General features: G+C 37.9%; 1 protein-coding gene across 2 annotated transcripts in view; it reads right to left on the reverse strand.

The window, feature by feature from the left end:
• LOC105465626 (trace amine associated receptor 1) overlaps window positions 1-18,759 on the reverse strand; it is a 29,008-nt gene extending 10,249 nt beyond the window's left edge. The window contains exons 1-2 of one of the 2 annotated variants that reach the window (XM_011714156.2): window positions 18,444-18,759; window positions 15,947-16,032 (exon numbers count right to left, since the gene is read on the reverse strand). The gene's annotated coding sequence lies outside the window, so the exon portion shown is untranslated. Of the gene's footprint in view, window positions 1-5,522; window positions 5,582-15,946; window positions 16,033-18,443 lie in introns of those variants that run through there. The other variant, XM_011714157.2, reaches the window with a different exon arrangement.
• Window positions 18,760-19,963: the final 1,204 nt, after the last annotated feature.

A 19,963-nucleotide genomic window follows, 5' to 3' on the forward strand; every position in this document is an offset into this window, starting at 1 on the left:
TAGAACTTTTGATGGCTATCTTGTATTTGCTTTGATAATAAATATTCTAAAGTACATGATACCCTGATTGATTTGTGGGAGAGAATTTAAAAGTAATATGAACCTAAAATTGCAACTAAACTTTGTCTTAACCTAAATATACTGTTGTTTTATGATCTCTTACTGATCTTAGGTAATGTTATATAAAAGGTGTATGAACCCACAGAAGCTATCACACTCAAACCTCTGGTAAACTTATAATGTTTCATTTGGTTCTTGTCCAATCTGTGACCATTGGAGCATTATAAAGAAAACACTGGTAGCCAATACAACCAGTTTGAGTTTATGAAAGGTCACAAGTCTGTGATGTGCAAAGGAGATAAATGATTTTAAATGTTCCAGAAAAAAATAAATAAATAAATGCTAGGTGAATCCATTAAATAGTCCTCAAATACAGAAAATGTTTTCTGGAGACACCTGGTCCCCAGCCTCTCTCTATATATATACCTTGAATTGGAAACAAGTTCACTTTGCATTTGTTTCCTGAACCAAGGAAGCGTGAAGTTTTTAACCATGTCCTTAAATGGAAGAATAATTGTTAGGATCAGATATTCTCAAAAGGTGCTTCAAAGCCCAGCTTTTAAAAGAGCAGTGCTTGTAGCAAGAACAAACTTTGAAATCTAGCAAGATCCTACCCCGGATGAGAGTGTTGTTGGCTGTCATGTGTCCCCATCAGTGTTTCTGGGGAAATAGACACTGCTGAAATGTTCTGGTCTCTCCTGCTCTGTGTGGCTATGTCATGTTCTGTACTTATATCTATAGTTAACAGTCTAGAATTTAACTTTACAGTAAGTGTAGTTTGGCCTCTTCCTACAAATCCATAGCCCCAAAATAATGTACCTTTACAGTGACAAATATAGGCTGACCTTTAACTTCTCAGGAACACTGTGTCTTTTAATTAAATGGGGTACTGTATAGAGAAAGTCTGAAACCAAGAAAAAGTTTGAAACCACAAAATGTTAAATACGGGAAATATGACTTTATGGTATATTCAAGGGCTTATAGCACTCATGTGTACTTAAAAAGAAAATAACTTACTTGCAGAGAGGTATAAGATTCTTACACCCAATACCTCCTAATAATACTCTTAAGGTAATACTTTGAGAAAGGTATAAGAATTAGGATCTCAAGAAATGAGAAACTGAGTCATGAAAGGACTAATAATGACCTCTGCACAAATCAATCATCGAGTTCACTTTAAAATAATTCTGGCACATTTTGTTTTAAAATTGAAATACAGTTGATGAAAAGATACATTTTTTAAAAATCAAGAGTGAGGAAAGTCACAGCATTAAAGAACTGGAAGCAAACATTGTAAATAGATCGGCAGGTGAGAGGAAAATCTTCCTCCTGACATCCCCTGTCAGCCCAGTCTTCGTGACCACCAAAAAAATCCTACGCCCCTGATACGAGCTACCAAGGAAAGTTCAGAAGCCATTTAACAAAATACAGTAGCAGCACAGGGTGAGGCCAAGTCATCCAGAAAAGGCAGCTACTATAGAAGCAGGAAAATAAGACTTTTAAGTATAATTTAGTAGAAACACCGGAAGAGTACAGATAAAAGATTTGAAACCAAAAGAAATGATACAGACATTTTGAAAACCCAGGAAATAATTATAAAAGAGAATAATCACAACTAAAGACTGAATCACGGATCCGGTGGATAAAATAGAGGAGTCTCACATACATTAAGCCAAAATATAAAGAAATACAAAATTCATTCACTCTTTTTTTTTTTTTTTTTTTAAATAACATCTTTCTGTGTCGCCCAGGCTGGAGTGCAATGGCGCCATCATGGTTCACTGCAGTCTCAGTCTCTGGGGCTCAAATGATCCTCCTGCCTCAAACCCCCAAATAGATGGAACCACAGATATGTGTCATCATGACATATTTCTAAGTTGCCCAGGCTGGTCTTGAATGCCTGGGCTTCAAGCAATCCTCCTGCCTTGGCCTCCAAAAGCATTAGGAATACAGACATGAGTTACCATACCCGACCTGATTTGACTTTTCTAACAGTATCACTCTGATTGCTGCCTTGAGAACAGATGCAGAGGAGCAAAGACATAAGCAAGGAGATCAATTAGGGAGCTGCTGCAACAGAAGCTGCCACCTGGCGAGAGAAGATGGTGCTTTGGAGCAGAGCAGTGGTTGTCAGCATGGAGAGGACAGATCAAGTTTGGACATGTTTTGAAGATACGGCCATGAAGAAATTGCAGATAGACTTGACTGTGGGTTTGGAGAAAGTCACCGAGGGAAGTAACAGGGCTTTGGGTTGAGCAGCTTGAAAGATGGAGGTACTAGTTAGAGAGATGGGGAAGATGGTGACTGGCGAAGGACAAGAAGCAGGGGAAATGGAATGCTTTGCCCTTGTGAGGTTGGAGCTATGTGAAGAAGGAAAGGCCTTTTAGTGCTCAGCTGCTTTGGTTCAAGTCCCAGCTAGGCCATTCACTGGTCTTATGGCTTTGAACATACTACTCAGCCTCTGGAGGCTGCAGTTTCCTCATGTGAAAAACAAACAAAAAGAAAACAAAAACAGACAACCCATTTTCTGGAGCTCTTATGAAGCTGGAATGAGTTAATTTTTATAAAGTGCTTATAATAGCATATTGTAGACAGTGTTCATCAACTAAGTAAACATCCAAGAGTAACGCAAGGGAAATCGAGGTGCTGTTTCAAGAATACACATATATTTAAATTTAAGTAGATGCACTCTAATGGATCACTATAGGCAGAAGGGAAGGAAAGGAGAAACAGAGATAAATAGGGGGAGGGAGAGACAATAAGATGAAATACATATATAGAAGTAGGATGTCAGAAGGGAATGGCATGTGTTTTATTCACTGCTGAAGCTCCAAGGCCTGAAAATGTCTACAACATGTACTGAGCACAAAAGGGAATAAAGAATTGAATGAATGAACAAATGAACTGAGGAGTTCATTAGCTCACTTCTGTGCCTTGTGGAGCCTATAAAAAAATTCATGCACATATACTTAGCCTGGTTCTGAATTCTGAGTATCAAGGAAAATATTGTATAAGCATCCAAATAGAAAGAACTGGTTATTTTAAAAGGAAAGAAGTTCAGGCTAGCATAGGACATCTCATCTATAATTTTGGGAGCCAGAAGGCAATAGAATGAAGTTAGAAATTATGAGGGAAATAGGATAATTCATCAATCCTATATGCAGCCAAAAGGGTGATCATATAAGAGTAAAAGAATGACAGTAAAAATACATTTATGACCACCTGCTGAGAAATTCTAGCAAATACTCTAGCAATATAAAAATTAAATCAAAACAAAAATTTCTACATAGCAAGAGATGAAAATACAAGCAACAACGAGTAATATCTAAATTAAGGTTTAGTTTAAATTGAAAGGGGTTATGTTAATATGACCCAATACAATGCTTGTTAAAAGAATATTCAAAATGAAAAAAAAATAAATTTCAAGGAAACACTTAATATTGGCCTGGAACTTAAATTCTAATTATCTTAATAACACCTAGTTGTTATCAGAGGTGCTGAGGGGCGGCAAGTTAAACTTCTTGACTAGATGGAAAGATGCGCAGTTATAATTTAATTTTGGAAAGTTGATCTAGCAGCATTTTTTAAGATTTAAAACGCTCACGTTGTTTGAATCAGCTCAGTTCAGTGCAATTGTTTTTGCAATAGCAACGAAAGAAAAAAGTAAAATAGTCTCAACTTTTATGTCAGACTTAGATATATATATCAGTAGACATATTATATGTGTTTAACAAGATGTTAAAATGAGCTGGTTCTTTCTATATAGAGACAGAAAGTTGTCAATGATGTATTTTTAAGTAAAGAAAAAACATTTACAGATTATTTTAAAATATACAATTATGTATTTTAAAATATCATATGTCAATATATTGTTAAGTAAAGAAAACATCTGCAGAGTACTTAAAGACATCATACATAGGGATACACAGTTACGTATGTTTATGTAATTATGGGAAAAAGGTATAGAATGGAGTACTCCAATTCTCAATATTGTTTACTCAGCGATAGTGAGACTGAAACTCAAAAAACAAAACCAAAAATTAAACAACAACAAAAAGAAAATAATACAAAATTTTAGCAATATTTTTACCTGAATGGTGAATTATGGGCGAATTTTATTTACTTTTCCATCTCTATGATATATTCTAAGTTTCTTTCTATGGGAATGTTTCACTTTCATAACTAGAAAACTTTTTAATAAAACTACGTGTATTGTTTATAAATTGAATTTCATTTTAAAAAAACTATTGGTGAATAATCATCAATAAATTTGTATTCTTTGTGTTTCTTTGACTTGTTTAATTCTTTGCATGATTTATTTATCTATTTTACCTTTGTACTAAAATCAAACTTTTGCTAAATTTCTGAACTGAACTCATTTCCTGTTTTTGTTCTATTATTAAAATTTGGGAAAAAATGTAAAATAGACAGTAATAATTTTATTCCAAAACTATACTTGCAGCTCTGTAATTTATCCAGTATTTTTAATAAACATACTACAAATATTTTTGAAAAATACTTATTTTTAAAGGTGGAAAGAGACCAGGGTGAGGAGAAACAGCATTTTTAAATGTTTAAGTCATGGTTCTTGAGATGAAACATTGCTGGAAGTGAACCAGTTCTGTTTCAAAGAAACAGGAAATGGGACAAAACTCATTTGTTTGCTCCTACATCAACACAGACCAACAAAAAAAAGAGTAAAACAGTCATCAGCAATATTATGGTAAATGTACTATACATGAAAGTGTTTCTGCTAGTTTGACATGCATAAAGTAATACGAATCAGATTTAGGTAATATAACTAAAAGGTTCTTCAGTTAATTGATCTAATACATGGCATGTATACACACACACACTGAATTTAGTTTAAATTGAAAGGGATTATGTTGATATGACACAATACATTTGAAAATGTACTGGGATTTTCCTACCAAATATATTTGTACAAATAATATTTGTGCAAATAAGATTATGATTTTGCAGTTTAGTTTTGTATACAGTGACAATAAGACATATTGTAATTATAAAACCTAAAAAATATCTATAAAGACTGCTTATATATGATGTTAAAACTAGCCATTGTACCCAGCATAGAATTTCCTTCTTCATTAACAAGAAAAGGAGATTTTTTAAAAGTTTCAACTTTTTATATGTCCTAGCTTTCCATAAATGAATTTTTAATAAAAGAGACACAACTCTTTTTAAAAGACATGTAAAGCAAGCTATTTAAAAATATATAACCATTCTTTTAGCTTCTCTTACTAAAGTGGCTATTAAGCAACTAAATTACAGAAAACCCTTGTTAATCTTCACACTAAATCATCCTAAATTTTAACAGATGAATAAGTACCAAGCCATTGATAAATCTCATTATCTTTAGCATTCTTCCTGTAAAATACTACTCTAGGCCTTTGGGTTAGTCTCTAGGATTTGGTTTGGCTGTTAAGCAAATTCAGACCTACCTGCTCAGGTAAGAGTGAGCATAGTCAGTGGATGAGCAGACAGCAGGAATACTGCCTTTGGGACCAGTCTGCATCAATCTCCTGTATACTTGCTGCGGGCTAGAGCCCACTGCTGCTCTATGATAGGCCACAGTTAACAAAGACAGAATGACGCAAATATTAAAACAAAATAAAAAAAAAAAAAGCTGACAGTAAATCTTTCTGAAACAAGCTAACAATATGTTATCAAGAAATATAACTGGGAGGAGCTTTTATTCTGAACCAGCATCAGGAAGCTAGCAGTGATCAAGCTAAACAGGGAAGGTAAATATTACCACTACTTTAAAAATAACTCCAAGCATGGGTCACCAGGAACCACAACGATGCGTTAACAGTATATATATGAAAACACGTGTCCATTAAAACTGACTTAATTGTTGATTGATTTGAAAGAAAAGTACTTCTCTATTAGACATCTGTACAAAGAAAATAACTAGCATTTAAAAAAAAAAAAAACTTGCTTTCAAAAAGAGATGACTTGTACCCAAAAAATGAATATTTTTTAAAAATAGAATGTACTCAAACCCCATAACATATTATAGTTAGAAAATACTTTAAAGCAATGGCTTTCCAACTACTTTTGAACCACAACTACAAAAAGAAATACATTTTATATTTTTATTCAGTACATATGTAGGTAGCACCCATAACAAATGTTTTCATTAAAAAATACCCTTACTTTGTTTAAGTCACTCTGATATTTCCTATTTTATTCTATTTCTTCTTTTAATTACTGGAAATTACAACCCAATAATGTTATCAACCACAATAGAAAAGCACTGTCTTAAATGTTATATGGTCACACACATTTATCCCATCAGTTTTTGTTTGTTTGTTTTTGAGAGGAGTTTCACTCTTGTCGCCCAGGCTGGAGTGCAACGGTGCGATCTCAGCTCACTGCAACCTCTGCCTCCCAGGTTCAAGCAATTCTCCTGCCTTAGCCACCCAAGTAGCTGGGGTTACAGGCGCCTGCCACCACACCTAGCTAATTTTTGCATTTTTTTAGTAGAGATGGGATTTCACCTTATTGACCAGGCTGGTCTCGAGCTCCAGACCTCAGGTGATCCACCCACCTAGGCCTCCCAAAGTGCTGAGATTACAGGCGTGAGCCACTGCGCCCGTCCTATCTTATCAGTTTTTACATTTAGACTTTTGAATACAATAAAAGTTGATTAAATAAAAATTATTTTAAAATAGAAAAGAGAAAAAAGTTAAACGAAGATATATAAGAATAAAGCAAAGAATAAAAATCAGGAAACATAAGTAAATCAAAAACCAAATATAAAAAAAAATGGTTTTACATATAAAACTTCCAAAATGACCCTCTCTACATGGAACCAGATCCTCCAATATGGCAAAATGAAGAGCTGCACAAGGGCAGTTTCTCTTCCATTTCTATCTGTTACTCTGCATAGGATTAAAGCATCATTATGACTCATTGATTATCAGTCTCAGTTCTTCACCCTCCTCACGTCCACACCTCTGTCTTTCCTTCACTGGGGGTAGAAAGTACTTTTTTTGCCCTTTGAATTTGAACTTTGCATTTGACATGTCTTGGCCAAAAGAACGTGAACAGAAATAAAAATGTTCCAGCTCCAAACCTAGTCTTTGGGAGGACATGTTTATGAATGTCCTTTATCCTATCACCAGGAATACAACGTACCCAGCTAAGTCACTTGTCCAAGGAAGTTGAGAGACATGTGGAACAGACCAGGGCATGAAGACCTGCGGCACGTGGCAGCCACCCTAGCTGACCCCATGGATTCATGAGCACAAGGTGCTATTATTTTAAGCTATGGAATTTTGGTATCATTTGTTACACAGCAGGATCAAAGCAATATTAACTGTGTCAATAGTATTTTTGAAGGAAGCCATGGGGGTCTGCTGCCCCATTCTCCTGCCTTGGGATCACTAGAGAAACACTGACACCCCACAATGAGTCAACTGTGACCTAAATAGCCATTATTAAAAGCAGTGGTAGAACAAGCAAAAGGGCATACAGTGTAATTATCCTTTACTAAATGAATATAACTGCTGCTTCCGAAGTCTCCAGATATTAAAGGTTGATTCAAGAAATAATATCCAGGTTCAGTTCTTGTTAATAGTACATAGAAAATGTCATTCACTTTTCTCAAAATGAGTTTAATATTGCCTGAATCATACATATTCCTGTCTTATCACGAATCAATCTTCTTTGCAGGCAAGCACAGTACCTCATGTATAAAAGTTTACCAAGCTCTAGGAAATCAAGGCTCTCATCTGCTTTATTCACTAGTCTCTCCCCATGGCTTAAAACAGTGCTTGACAGGCCGGGCGCGGTGGCTCATGCCTGTAATCCCAGCACTTTGGGAGGCCGAGGCGGGCGGATCACGAGGTCAGCAGATCGAGACCATCTTGGCTCAGTGAAACCCCGTCTCTACTAAAAATACAAAAAATTAGCCGGGCGTGGTGGTGGTGGCGGACGCCTGTAGTCCCAGCTACTCGGGAGGCTGAGGCAGGAGAATGGTGTGAACCCGGGAGGCAGAGCTTGTAGTGAACCGAGATCACGCCACCACATTCCAACCTGGGTGACAGAGTCAGACTTCATCTCAAAAAAAAAAAAAAAAAAAAACACAGTGCTTGATAAACCATAGATGCTTAATAAATACTGGCTTACTGAATAACACTGAATTACTGGATAAATTAATTATTTTAATTATTCATTTTTAAAAGCCTTTTAATCAAAGGATTACATTGATATGGAATTCTCTTAGTTTCACTGTGCTAATTACAAAACTGCACAGGCAGTAAATCTTCTCTTCATCTCCTGCTCTTTCTTTCATCTGGAGAACTTATCTAATTGGATAATGATTTTTTCTTCTAGGAATATACAGTTAATAGTGAGATTGACATACAAATAAATATTTATTGCACAATAGAGGGACTGCTAAATGGAAATATAAAGGCTGTGTTATGGGAGAGCAGAAGGATTTGAAAACCCCTTGTGGCAGCCAGAACAGGCTTCATGCATGAGGCCACATATAAGCTGAATCTGCAAAGATAATCCTCAGAGACTTCACAAACCAGCTAAATTTAGAATAGGAAAATACACACAAAAACTCTTGTTTAATCTTAATAAACTAATTTCATAGTGGACAATTAAAGTCCTTTAGTTAGTAACAATCTTGTTTTAAAATGTTATTCTTATTCCAGCATCTTTTTTTTAATCAACAAAAGTGTCTTGAATGTTTACTGTGGGCATTCGAAATAAAGCTTCTTTTTCCTTTCTATTAAGCATACACACACACACACACACACTCACCCCTAAAAAAAGAAATAAAACTTAAAATATCTTAATTCCCACTCTCTGAACCTAGTGAATTTCAAGCTAATTATCAGCTCCATCACCAAATGGGTCTTAGTGAAGTAACGGTATGATCTACATCCTTGGACATGCATGCCTGCTCTCTACTGCTTTGACGATTGAATAGGACATTCCTGCAGAATTGTGAACTCCATGAAGGCAGAGATTTTGTTTTTGTTGTTTCGTTTTTGAGATAGGGTCTCCCTCTGTCACCCAGGCTGGAGTGCAGTGGTGTAATCATGGCTCACTGTAACCTTAACCTCCTGGGATTCTCCCACCTCAATCTCCTGAGTAGCTGGGACTAAAGGCATGCACCACCACACCCAGCTAGTTTTTGTATTTTCTTTTTTTTTTCTTTTTTCTTTTTTTTTTTTTGGAGAGAAGAGATTTGGCCATAGTACCCAGGCTGGTCTTGAACTCCTGGGATCAAGGGATACACCTGCCTCAGCTTCCCAAAGTGCTGAGATTACAGGCATGAGTCAACCACCACACCTGCCTGAAGACAGAGACTTTGTATGCTTTGTTCACTGCTATAACCCCAGGGCCTAGCATATAGCAGGTGATCCCTAACTACTGGTTGGTTGACTGACAGATTTCTACCAGATTAGCTGAATATTCACATCTCTAGCACAAAGGAGAAATCTCAGAGCTTGCGGTATTGATTCAGAAGGCATTCACCTAGTGGTAATAGTTGAAGTTGTCTGTGACAGAAGATAAAAGAAATCCAAGAAGGGGAAAGAGGAAGGAAGATGGAACTGTAAGAAATGTCAATATATAAGTAAAATACTTCCAGATACTGGGGTGATAAAAAAATCGACCAACAAAGCCAAGAGGGGAAGAAGAGTTTAATGAAGTTATGGAGTAAAATGCCACTGAGTGTTAGAGTAAGGATAGAGATCAAGCATAAGGTCAAAGATTTAAAAAGGTATCATTAGTGGTTTGGAAGCAATGTCAGTGGAGTACTATGGACCATGGAGAAGATAGTGTATGGTAAGAAAATAAAGGTAGCCAGGGTAAATAAATTTTTTGAGACCTATAACACTGCAAAGAAAGTGAGAAATGGAATAACAGTTTGAAGGAATGGGAAGTCCAGGGAAACGTAGAGCAAATACAAATTAAAAACAAGAGGTTTCATTTTCCCTGTAGAAAATAAGAAAAGAGATTTTCCTTGCTTTCCCTTAGAGTCTTTGTATTAGAAAACTTGTGCTTTAAGGTCTTTCCCTATCTCTTTAAAATGTAGGTAAATCTTTTTAATGCTAACTCAGCCTCTTGTCAGCATTATGACCCAGAAATGTCTTTCTCAAGGACTGGGAACCATCTCTTGGAAATGTAAACATTAAGGAAGACAGCACCCTATCTCCCAGATTCTGTGGGATGGTAGGAAACTAGCCTTAGCTTACTACTTGCTCCAAGTTGCAAAACTCCCTCTTGTCATAAAGAGCAGTTGATTTTCACCTTGGTTAAAGCCAGTAAGCTAACACAGATGGTTACCCCAACTACCATGTGGGTTTAGGATGAATTATGTGTAACATATGGTGCTGTCAAGTCCTCTTACATAAGCACTAGTTATAGTTTATTTGAAGAAAATGTGTGTATTCATCAGGGTTCACCAGAGAAACGGAACAAATAGGATGTTTCTATGGTCTAAATGTTTGTGCCCCTCAAAATTCATTTGTTAAAACCTAATTCCTCATGGGATGTATTAGGAGGTGGAACTAATTAAAACTTTGGGGGTGATTAAGTTATGAAGGTGGAGCCTTTATGAATGAAATTAGTTCCCTTATAAGGAGCCAGAGAGAGTACAGCTCCCCCCTTCTACCCTGTGAGGACACAGAGAGAAAATGTCATCTATGAACCAGAAAGCAGGCCCTTACCAGATACCAAATATACCAACACCTTGTTCTTGGTTTTCCCACCCTCCAGAATGGTGAGAAATAAAAGAAAGAGATCTATTAAAAGGAGCTGGTTCATGCATTATGGAGGCTGGCAAGTATCACATTGTTCAGGGTGAGTTGGCAAGCTGGAAACCCATTAGAGTTGATGATGTAGCTCCAGTCCTAAGACTAGCAGGCCTGAGACCCATGAATAGCCAACGTCTCAGTTTGAGTCTGAAGGTAAGAAAAAGCCAATGTTCTAGTACAAAGCCAGTCACTCAGGAGAAATTCTCTCTTACCTGGGGGAAGGTCAACCTTTTTGCTCTATTCAGACTTCCAACTGAATGGATGAGGTCTACTCACCTTAGGAAGACAATCTGCATTAGAGTTTAAGTGCTAATCTTACCCCAAAACACCCTCACAGAAATACTCAGAATAATGTTTAACCAAATATCTGGGCACCCTGTGGCCCAATCAAGTTGACACACAAAAATTAATCATCACAATGTCTGGAACGGATTGTGTCTGCTTGCCTATATAATGTACCCTAGAACTTAAAGTATAACAATAACAACAACAACAAAAAAAGAATGAGGTGTATTTTATCTTTGCAATATCTTAGTGGACTGCCTGTGACGTGCATCACATAATACAAATGTTTTCTTTCTCTTCTACCTTTGTGGAATGGTTTTCTGGGTTGGGAGGAGATTTGGTTTTAAATTATATTTTCCCAACAGCTGCATTTGTTAAGTTTGATTAGAGTAAATGTGAAAGTGTTTGTCACACAGCAGGATGAACCAGAAGGAAAGAAAAAGTGAAGATCAAATAAGATGTATTTGATGGAGCATGGGTTCAGGGCGATGGAAGATGATGTTACAAGAAATACAGGGGGCTACAAGCCTTGAAAGGAAGAGAAACCCTTCCCTTTCTTGCTCTTTCTCCTCTTCCCAACTGTGTTAGTTTTCTGGGGCTGCCATAATAAAATAACACAGAATGGCTTAAACAACAGAAATTTATTTTCTCATAGTTCTGGAGGCTGGAAGTCCAAGATCATGGTGTCAACAGGTTTGATTTCTCCTGAGGCTTCTCTCTTTGGCTAACAGATGACTGCATTCTCACTGTGATTTTGCATGGTCTAACACATTTTTGGTGTTTTTCGTGTATCCAAATTTTCTCTTCTTCTGATTCCAGTGCGATTGCATTAGGACCCACACTAGCAGTCTTATTTTAACTTAATCACCTCTTAAAGGCCCCATCTTCCAATACAATTACATTTTGAGGTACTGGGGGTTAAAACTTCAATGTATGAAATTTGGGGGATACTATTCAACCCATAATGCCAATGTATCAAACTCTACTCAGCCTTGAAAACTCAATTCACTTGTTACTTTCACCTTAAAATTGAAGTCAGTTTCTCTCATGCTTTCACTTCCTTAGAATTTTGTTTTTCTTTTTCATATGGCCTTGTAATACAGTTAACTATTTTTATTTCTTAAGAATGTATTTTATATTCTAAATAATGATTTAGAATATAAATTATTATATTCTACAAACATTTTCTTGCATATACTTATATACAATATTAGCTGTATTAATGGTTGTGTGAATGGAACTGATATTTGATGATGTTAACTTTACTTGGATCTTTACTTACCTCTCATTAGAAGATTATCTGGGCCTTAGAATCTTTATCTGTAAAGTTAGCAGATTGGCATAGATAATCTCCTTGTTTCTTTTATCTCTACTATTCCATCCATCCATTATTTCATTCATTCTCTTACTCATCCATTCAGGAATTATCAAAGAAGTATCTTCTATTCCTAGATGGCAGAGGCAGTGCTCAGTGTTTTGAAAACAATGAACAAGACCAAGTTTCTACCTTCCAGGTCAAATAGTTGACATTCTAATTTTAACCTGCCGTCAAATTCAGATGAGTTTGTCTTACCCTTCTTGTTCCCCAGCATTCCACATCGTAAGGCCCATTTTGCAAAGTCATGCTGCAGGGAGTCTTTTTTAGACTACCTTCCTCCCAGCTTATTTGTGGTCAATCTCTTCAGTTTTTCCCACAGTCTAAATATACTGCAGTTCTCACACCTCTACATATCACTTCAATACAACTATACCACAATTAAACATTTAGAGAGATCATGTGATATGACTTGAATACCCCATGAACCTAAGATATCTGCCCCAACTCATCTTGCCCAATAATAGGCAAGTGTACCCGAAGTTACCTCTTTAGAACAGCTTCTTTGGATTAAGGTATTTTTTTCTGGAAGTTTTCTTTTAAAATGCGGATATCATATCCCCTGTTGTACTTTATTATAGTGATTGATTGCAGCTGTATCCTTTATTTCACACTTCCCACAGTGCCTTCAGTGTAAAGCAATAAATGAAATAGAAATTCTCTAAGGACTACACCCACTAATATTAACAGATATTTTAGAACGAGTTAGCTTATGACCACAGAGTTTATGGGTAACAAAGTATTAACATAAGAAGAGTTTGGGATAAATTTGGAGCTTGCTGCACTTTTCATTTTTTATTTTTGAAATCAGTCTCAGGTGATTAAGAAGTCTGATGCCTTACAAGTGAAGAGGTTGGTTCCATTGTGGGGATTGGATATCAACACAGGTGTATTTAAAATGCTCTGACTGTTAAAAAGGTACTGAAAGCAGATGCACAGGACAGTGTGTAACTGGCACAAATATTGACTGTTTTCCATCATAATGGAAGAAAAGTAGCATAATCAGCCATCACTACAAAAAAAATCAAATCCTTACAGATGATGATAAATCGTGAAATGCATAACCAAGGATTAAAATGTTTACTTTTATATTTATAGAGGTTTTGCTTATTACACAAACTAGGAATCAGCAATTTCTAGAAAATAAATATCTTAAGTTTTGCAGGCCACAGATCTGTGATAGCTACTAGACTTTGCCACTGTAACATGAAATAAGTCATAGTCAATAGCAATAGCAAATAAATGAGTGCAGTTGTGTTCCAATAAAACATTATGTATAACAAATAGTTTACTGACCCCGATATAAACTGTGGAAAAGATACTACGAGAATTTCCTACCATCAATCAAATCAACAAGATGGGAATTCAAAGTCATTTTCCTGGTAAGATTCTTCTGTCCATTCTGCTAAAAATACAAAAGACAGCTAGAGGAAAACTACAATTTGCAATATAAAAAAAAAAAAGTTGACCGAGGCAAAAATAAGGAAAAAGATATCAGTCTTTACAATTGCATTTGATGCTTACATTTAGGCTTAGCTATTTTCTGCTGGCATAAAAAGAAAACAGTCTTATCTCCACAAAACACTGTATATAAACTTCCTTATAAGCTTACCAGGGATGTAATTGGTTATTTCTTGGAAACTGTTCCAAAAGTGTTTCAGGCTTCAGGAAAATTCTGTTATGAGGGTCCTTACTCTTTCCCATTCATCCCTCAATTTTTTACAGCAAAGTTAGTGAAGATTTTGTCTGACCTCCTTCCACCTCCCCTTTCTTCAGATGCTCTCTTCTTTTCATTGAAGAGTCCATCTTTTCAGGAATACAGTTGCCAGGGGCCCCAATGTTTCCGTAGCAAATTGAACATGACCATGCCTAGAGATGTTCACCATTAAAAGTACATAGGCAAGGCCGGGCATGGTGGCTCACGCCTGTAATCCCAACACTTTGGAAGCCTGAGGTGGAAGGATCACGAGGTCAGGAGATAGAGACCATCCTGGCTAACACGGTGAAATCCCGTCTTTACTAAAAATACAAAAAATTAGCCGGGCGTGGTAGCGAGCGCCTGTAGTCCCAGCTTCTGGGGAGGCTGAGCCAGGAGAATGGCGTGAACCAGGGAGGCAGAGCTTGCAGTGAGCCGAGATCGTGCCACTGCACTCCAGCCTGGGTGACAGAGAGAGATTCCGTCTCAAAAAAATAATAATAATAATAATACACAGGAAAATCTTGAGGTCTTCAATACATAAAGAAATGTCTCCACATGTGGAATTCGAGGCTGGCAGGAGATACAAAGAATGTGGCTTAAATCCCCTGAAATCAGATTGGCATAGACCTGGCTTTGTTCAGAACTAAGTGCTTCCTGGCATGGGACATGGCATATAGTCAGTTGCACAGTTCTATTCCTATTGTGGATAAAGATGATCCAACAGCACTATCATGACTTTCTAAAAAGCATTCTGAAAGCAGATAAAATTCCCTTTACTCTGATTTTAAAATAATCTTTAGCAAGTAACTTATACGTAATATCAGGTTTCCCAAGTAGTTTTATAACATGAAGGTACTGCTGTTCTGAAATAAGTATATCCGACTGGCTTAGTAGTAAGCAATCAATCACTTTCGGGGTGCTTACAGGATATGGGTCCTGTATTGCATTTTCAAATTTAATCTTCTTGCCAATACTGAGAGTCTGGAAACATTAATCCCATTTTTGTTAGAGAGACTGATGCTCAAGGAAGCTAAGGAATTTGGTAATTATACGCAGGCCTGTCTTCAAAGTTCTATCTCCTTGTGCTGCTATTTTATTTCTCCCATGTGTGTAAATGACTAGACTCATTCTGATTTATAAATCATCTTTGGTGAGTTCTGTTAAAAGTGGCTCAGTCTCACGCTTATAATCCCAGCACTTTGGGAGGCCGAGGTGGGTAGACTATAAGGTAAAGAGATCGAGACCATCCTGGCCAACATGGTGAAACTCCATCTCTACTGAAAATACAAAAATTAACTGGGCATGGTGGCGCATGCCTGTAGTCCCAGCTACTCAGGAGGCTGAGGCAAGAGAATTGTTTGAACACAGGAGGCAGAGGTTGCAGTGAGCGGAGATCACACCACTGCATTCCAGCCTGAGTGACAGAGAGAGACTCTGCCTGGGAAAAAAAAAAAAAAAAAAAAGTGGCTCAGTTTCTAATAGTCTGATCGTATCTGATGGAATGTAAGAGAAATGATTTTCTGAACGTAAAGTATTGAGAACCAGAACCGAAATAGATTCCCTATGTAATACAACTTTGTAACACTCTATTCCTGACTACAAAGGGTAGTAAATGATATATTTCTTTAAAGATTAAGCTACAATGCAGTTCAGTACTAATAATTATGATGATTACTAGAGAGTGTATAAGTACAGAACATGACAATAATGTCTTCTACTAACCTTGCAAAAGATATGAAACCATCTCTGGGTCAGGAATCAAACAGCTACTGAATTAGTTCACTGTGTAGAGAACTTCATGTAGATCCCTACATTTTAGATAAAATATTATATCAGGGGTGCGTCTATCTAAATAGCTTAGCACATTAAGAGCATTTACATCAAAGTAGTATATTTGGAATAAATATATATAAAAGGTTTATCACAGTCCCTGGAACCCAGTAGAAGCTCAGTAAATAATAGTTAAGGAAGCTAATAATAATATGGAGGCTAAAAAGCAAAGTGGTGCTTCAAAAATTGTGTTCAGTTCAGAGCCCTGAGGACAGACCAATTGTTAGCAGGTCTCATGCATCTCCCAAAGCTCCTTTCAGAAAACAAGTTGACTGATAAATAAACTCATTGTGATACCACCTACTCTGAATTATTACAGAGTAGAGTGTTAGAAGATTGTCTATATATCCATTCGTTGGCAACCAGAAATAGAAGAGCATGTCAACAAGCCACTCAACTTATACATTTCAGGAAGAATATTTTCTCATTCTGAAACATCCCTACGACACTACACCTTGTATGCTAATTTATATTTGAACTTTGAATTTCTTACCCAGATATTATATTTATATGTACCTGTAGAGGGCAGCCTTCTACAAATTTTTGTAAGATGTGGATTTTTAGCCTTCCTTCCTCCTCCCAAAATGCTCCAGAAGGGAGTGACCCAGCATGAAACAAACTTTGCCTTTGCTTGGAAGAAACTAGAACAATCTACAATAGCAGATTTTCCACCATGTGTTACTCAGACCCTTGTTGTGCATCTTGGGAACTCTTGACGGCAGAGCCTGAACATACTGCGTGTGCAAGTGCAGCCTAAGCTTGGCAATTGTCAGTAATAACAAAGTAACAAGTAACAAAGAAGAAGAATAAGCAAGAGGAAGAGAAGGAGGAGGGGAGGAAGGAAGAGGAGGGGGAAAGGAGAGGAGGAGGAGGGAGAGGAAACATGGAAAGAAAATAAGGAAGAGGAAGAGAAGGAAAAAAAAGACGGAAGGAAGGGGAGGAGGAAGATCTTTGACTAACCCTGTACTAGTCTCTAGGCCAAGGGAATTACATGAAATCCCACGTTTATTCTTACAGTACCTTTAAATAATAGATATTATTTTTAACCATTACTTTACCAAAAAAAAAGGGAACTGAAAATTAAATCAGTTACTACTAAGAAGCAGCTGTAGAATTTGATTCCAGATTTGTCTGACTTGAGTTCTAGCTCCTAACCACTACCAAGAATTTGCAAATAAAAATTAAATCAGGCTAGGTGTGGTGGCTTACATTTGTAATCCCTTCACTTTGGGAGGCCAAGGCCAGTGGATCGCTGGAGCTCAGGAGTTCAAGACCAGCCTGGGCAACATGGTGAAACACCACCTCTATAAAAAATACAAAAATTAGCTGCGTTTTTTGTGGTGTATGCCTATAGTCCCAGCTAGTTGGGAGGGTAAGGTGTGAGAATCACTTGAGCCCAGAAAGTCGAGGCTGCAGTGAGCAGTGTTCACACCACTGCACTTCAGCCTGGGTGACAAAGCTAGACCCTGTCTCAAAAAGAAAAAATAATAATAATAATAATTTAAATTAAAGGGTTTCCCATCTCTTTTGCTGATTTCTCTCACAGACCCTTAAAATACCTAGAGAGGGAAACTACATGAGGCTACTACATGAATGAGAACTTTACTTAACACCTGTCTATGAATGAATGGGTAGACTACTATTAATTAAATGCTAAGCAGATGAGACAACATAGTAACATTAATTTCAAAACGTTTTCAAAATAGTATTTGTAATTGTCTTAATCTATAAAAATAGTATAACATTTTATCAGCAGTTTCTGAAGATAATTTCCACATATTTATTTCCAGTAAGATTAAATTATATGTGTGTATTTAGGAAGTTATTGTCAGGATATCAGATTTTATTTTCTTACCACAATGCTTTTATAATTCATGTCCACAAAAGCTAGTTTTCCAGTACTAGCTAGGTACACATGACAGCAGGCTTTTGAATTAATTTTTACTAATATTGAGATAACAAACCCTTGGTTAGTTCTATTTAATGGAGCAAAACAAAACAATTTTACCAAAAACAGGAAGAAAAAAAGTCAACTGGTTCAAAACCAATTTCATTAAATCAACATCATAATCTATTAAAACAGAATTTCTGATTCTAATATTTTTTATATCTCAAATCAAAGTTTATCCAATCAACATGTCTAGAACGCATACTGTCCAAACATTAACTATTTATCAGATAATCTGCTACCATGGTGACACCTGGGTCCTATTTGCTTTGGCAGGAGTCCAAAGTTTCCAGGAAGTGTGGATGATTAAATAGCTTTTCATGCTGATAAGCACCTTTGCTGTATTTCTATAACTGGACCACCAAACAGAATTTCAAAATGGCGAGATTAAAAGAGCTCACTCTTCTGTTTATATATTTTCATTGATCCCTTTAAACTTACTTTCCATGCCAGAAAAATTCTCTTTATGTTGCCAGTCTTCTCCCAATGTCCCAAAGAAAATTCTTATTCTCCACACCACGTCAACAGACATGATTAATTATTGAGGGGTGACAACGTGTTAGCAGCCCTCATGCTACGCGCCTCCTCGGCCTCGGCATCCACTTTGGAGGGGCTTGAGGAGCCCTTCAGCTTGCCACTGAACTGTGGGAGCTCCTCTCCGGGCTGGCCGAGACCGCAGCCGGCTCCCTCTGCTTGCCCTGAGGTGTGGAGGGAGAGGCGCCGCGGGAACTGGGGCTGTGCGTGGCGCTCGAGGGCCAGCACGAGTTCCCGCGGGCGCAGGGGCTGGGGGCCCCACACTCGAAGCAGCCAACCGGCCGGCGCTACAGGCCCAGGGCAGTGACGGGCTAAGCACCCAGGCCAGCAGCTGCGGAGGTTGCCCTGGGTCCCCCAGCAGTGCTGGTCCGCTGGCACTGCACTCACATTCTCGCCAGTCCTCAGATGCCTCCCTGTGGGGCAGGGCTTAGGACCTGCAGCCCGCCATATCCGAGCCCCACCCCCTGGTGGTGGGCTGTCACATGGCCGTGGGCTCTCACGTGGCCAGGCCTTCCCGACAAGTGCTGCCCCCTGGCTGGGTCCCCATCAACCAACCAGGAGCTGAGCAGTGCAGCTTGCCTGCAGCCCTGGTGAGGAATCCACTGGGTGAAGCCAGCTGGGCTCCTGAGTCTGGTGAGGACTTGGGGAACTTTTATGTCTAACTAAGGGATGGTAAACGCACCAATCAGCACTCTGTGTCTAGCTCAATGATTGTAAATATACCAATCAGTACTCTGTGTCTAGCTCAAGGTTTGTAAACACACCAATTAGTACTCTGTATCTAACTAACCTAGTGGGGACTTGGAGAACTTTTACGTCTAGCTAGAGGATTGTAAATGTACCAATCAGCATGCTGTCAAAATAGACCAATCAGCTCTCTGTAAAATGGACCAATCAGCTCTCTGTAAAATAGACCAATCATCAGGATGTAGGTGGAGTCAGATGAGGGAATAAAAGCAGGCTACCAGCCCACGGCAACTCGTGTGGGTCATTTTTCCGAAGCGCTGTTGTTTTGCTCTTTGCAGTAAATCTTGCTGCCGTTTACTCTTTGGGTCCACGCTGACTTTGAGCTGTAACGCTCACCGCAGAGGTGTGCAGCTTCACTCTTGAAGCTACTGAGACCGCATAACCCACCAGAAAGAATGAACAACTCCAGACTTACTGCCTTTAAAAGCTCTAACACTCACCACAGAGGTCTGCAACTTCACTCCTGTTAGTGAGACCTGGAACCTACCAGAAGAAAGAAGCTCCAGAGACATCTGAACGTCTGAAGGAACAAACTCCGGACATACCATCTTTAAGAACTGTACCACTCACCACGAGGGTCTGCTGCTTCATTCTTGAAGTCAGCAAGACCAAGAACCCACCAATTCCGGGCACATTATGATGGCCTTCCACATATATGTTTAAATATTAATTGCGTATTT

This window comes from Macaca nemestrina, chromosome 5 (genome assembly GCF_043159975.1).
Source record: "Macaca nemestrina isolate mMacNem1 chromosome 5, mMacNem.hap1, whole genome shotgun sequence".
Taxonomy (NCBI): Eukaryota; Metazoa; Chordata; class Mammalia; order Primates; family Cercopithecidae; genus Macaca; species Macaca nemestrina.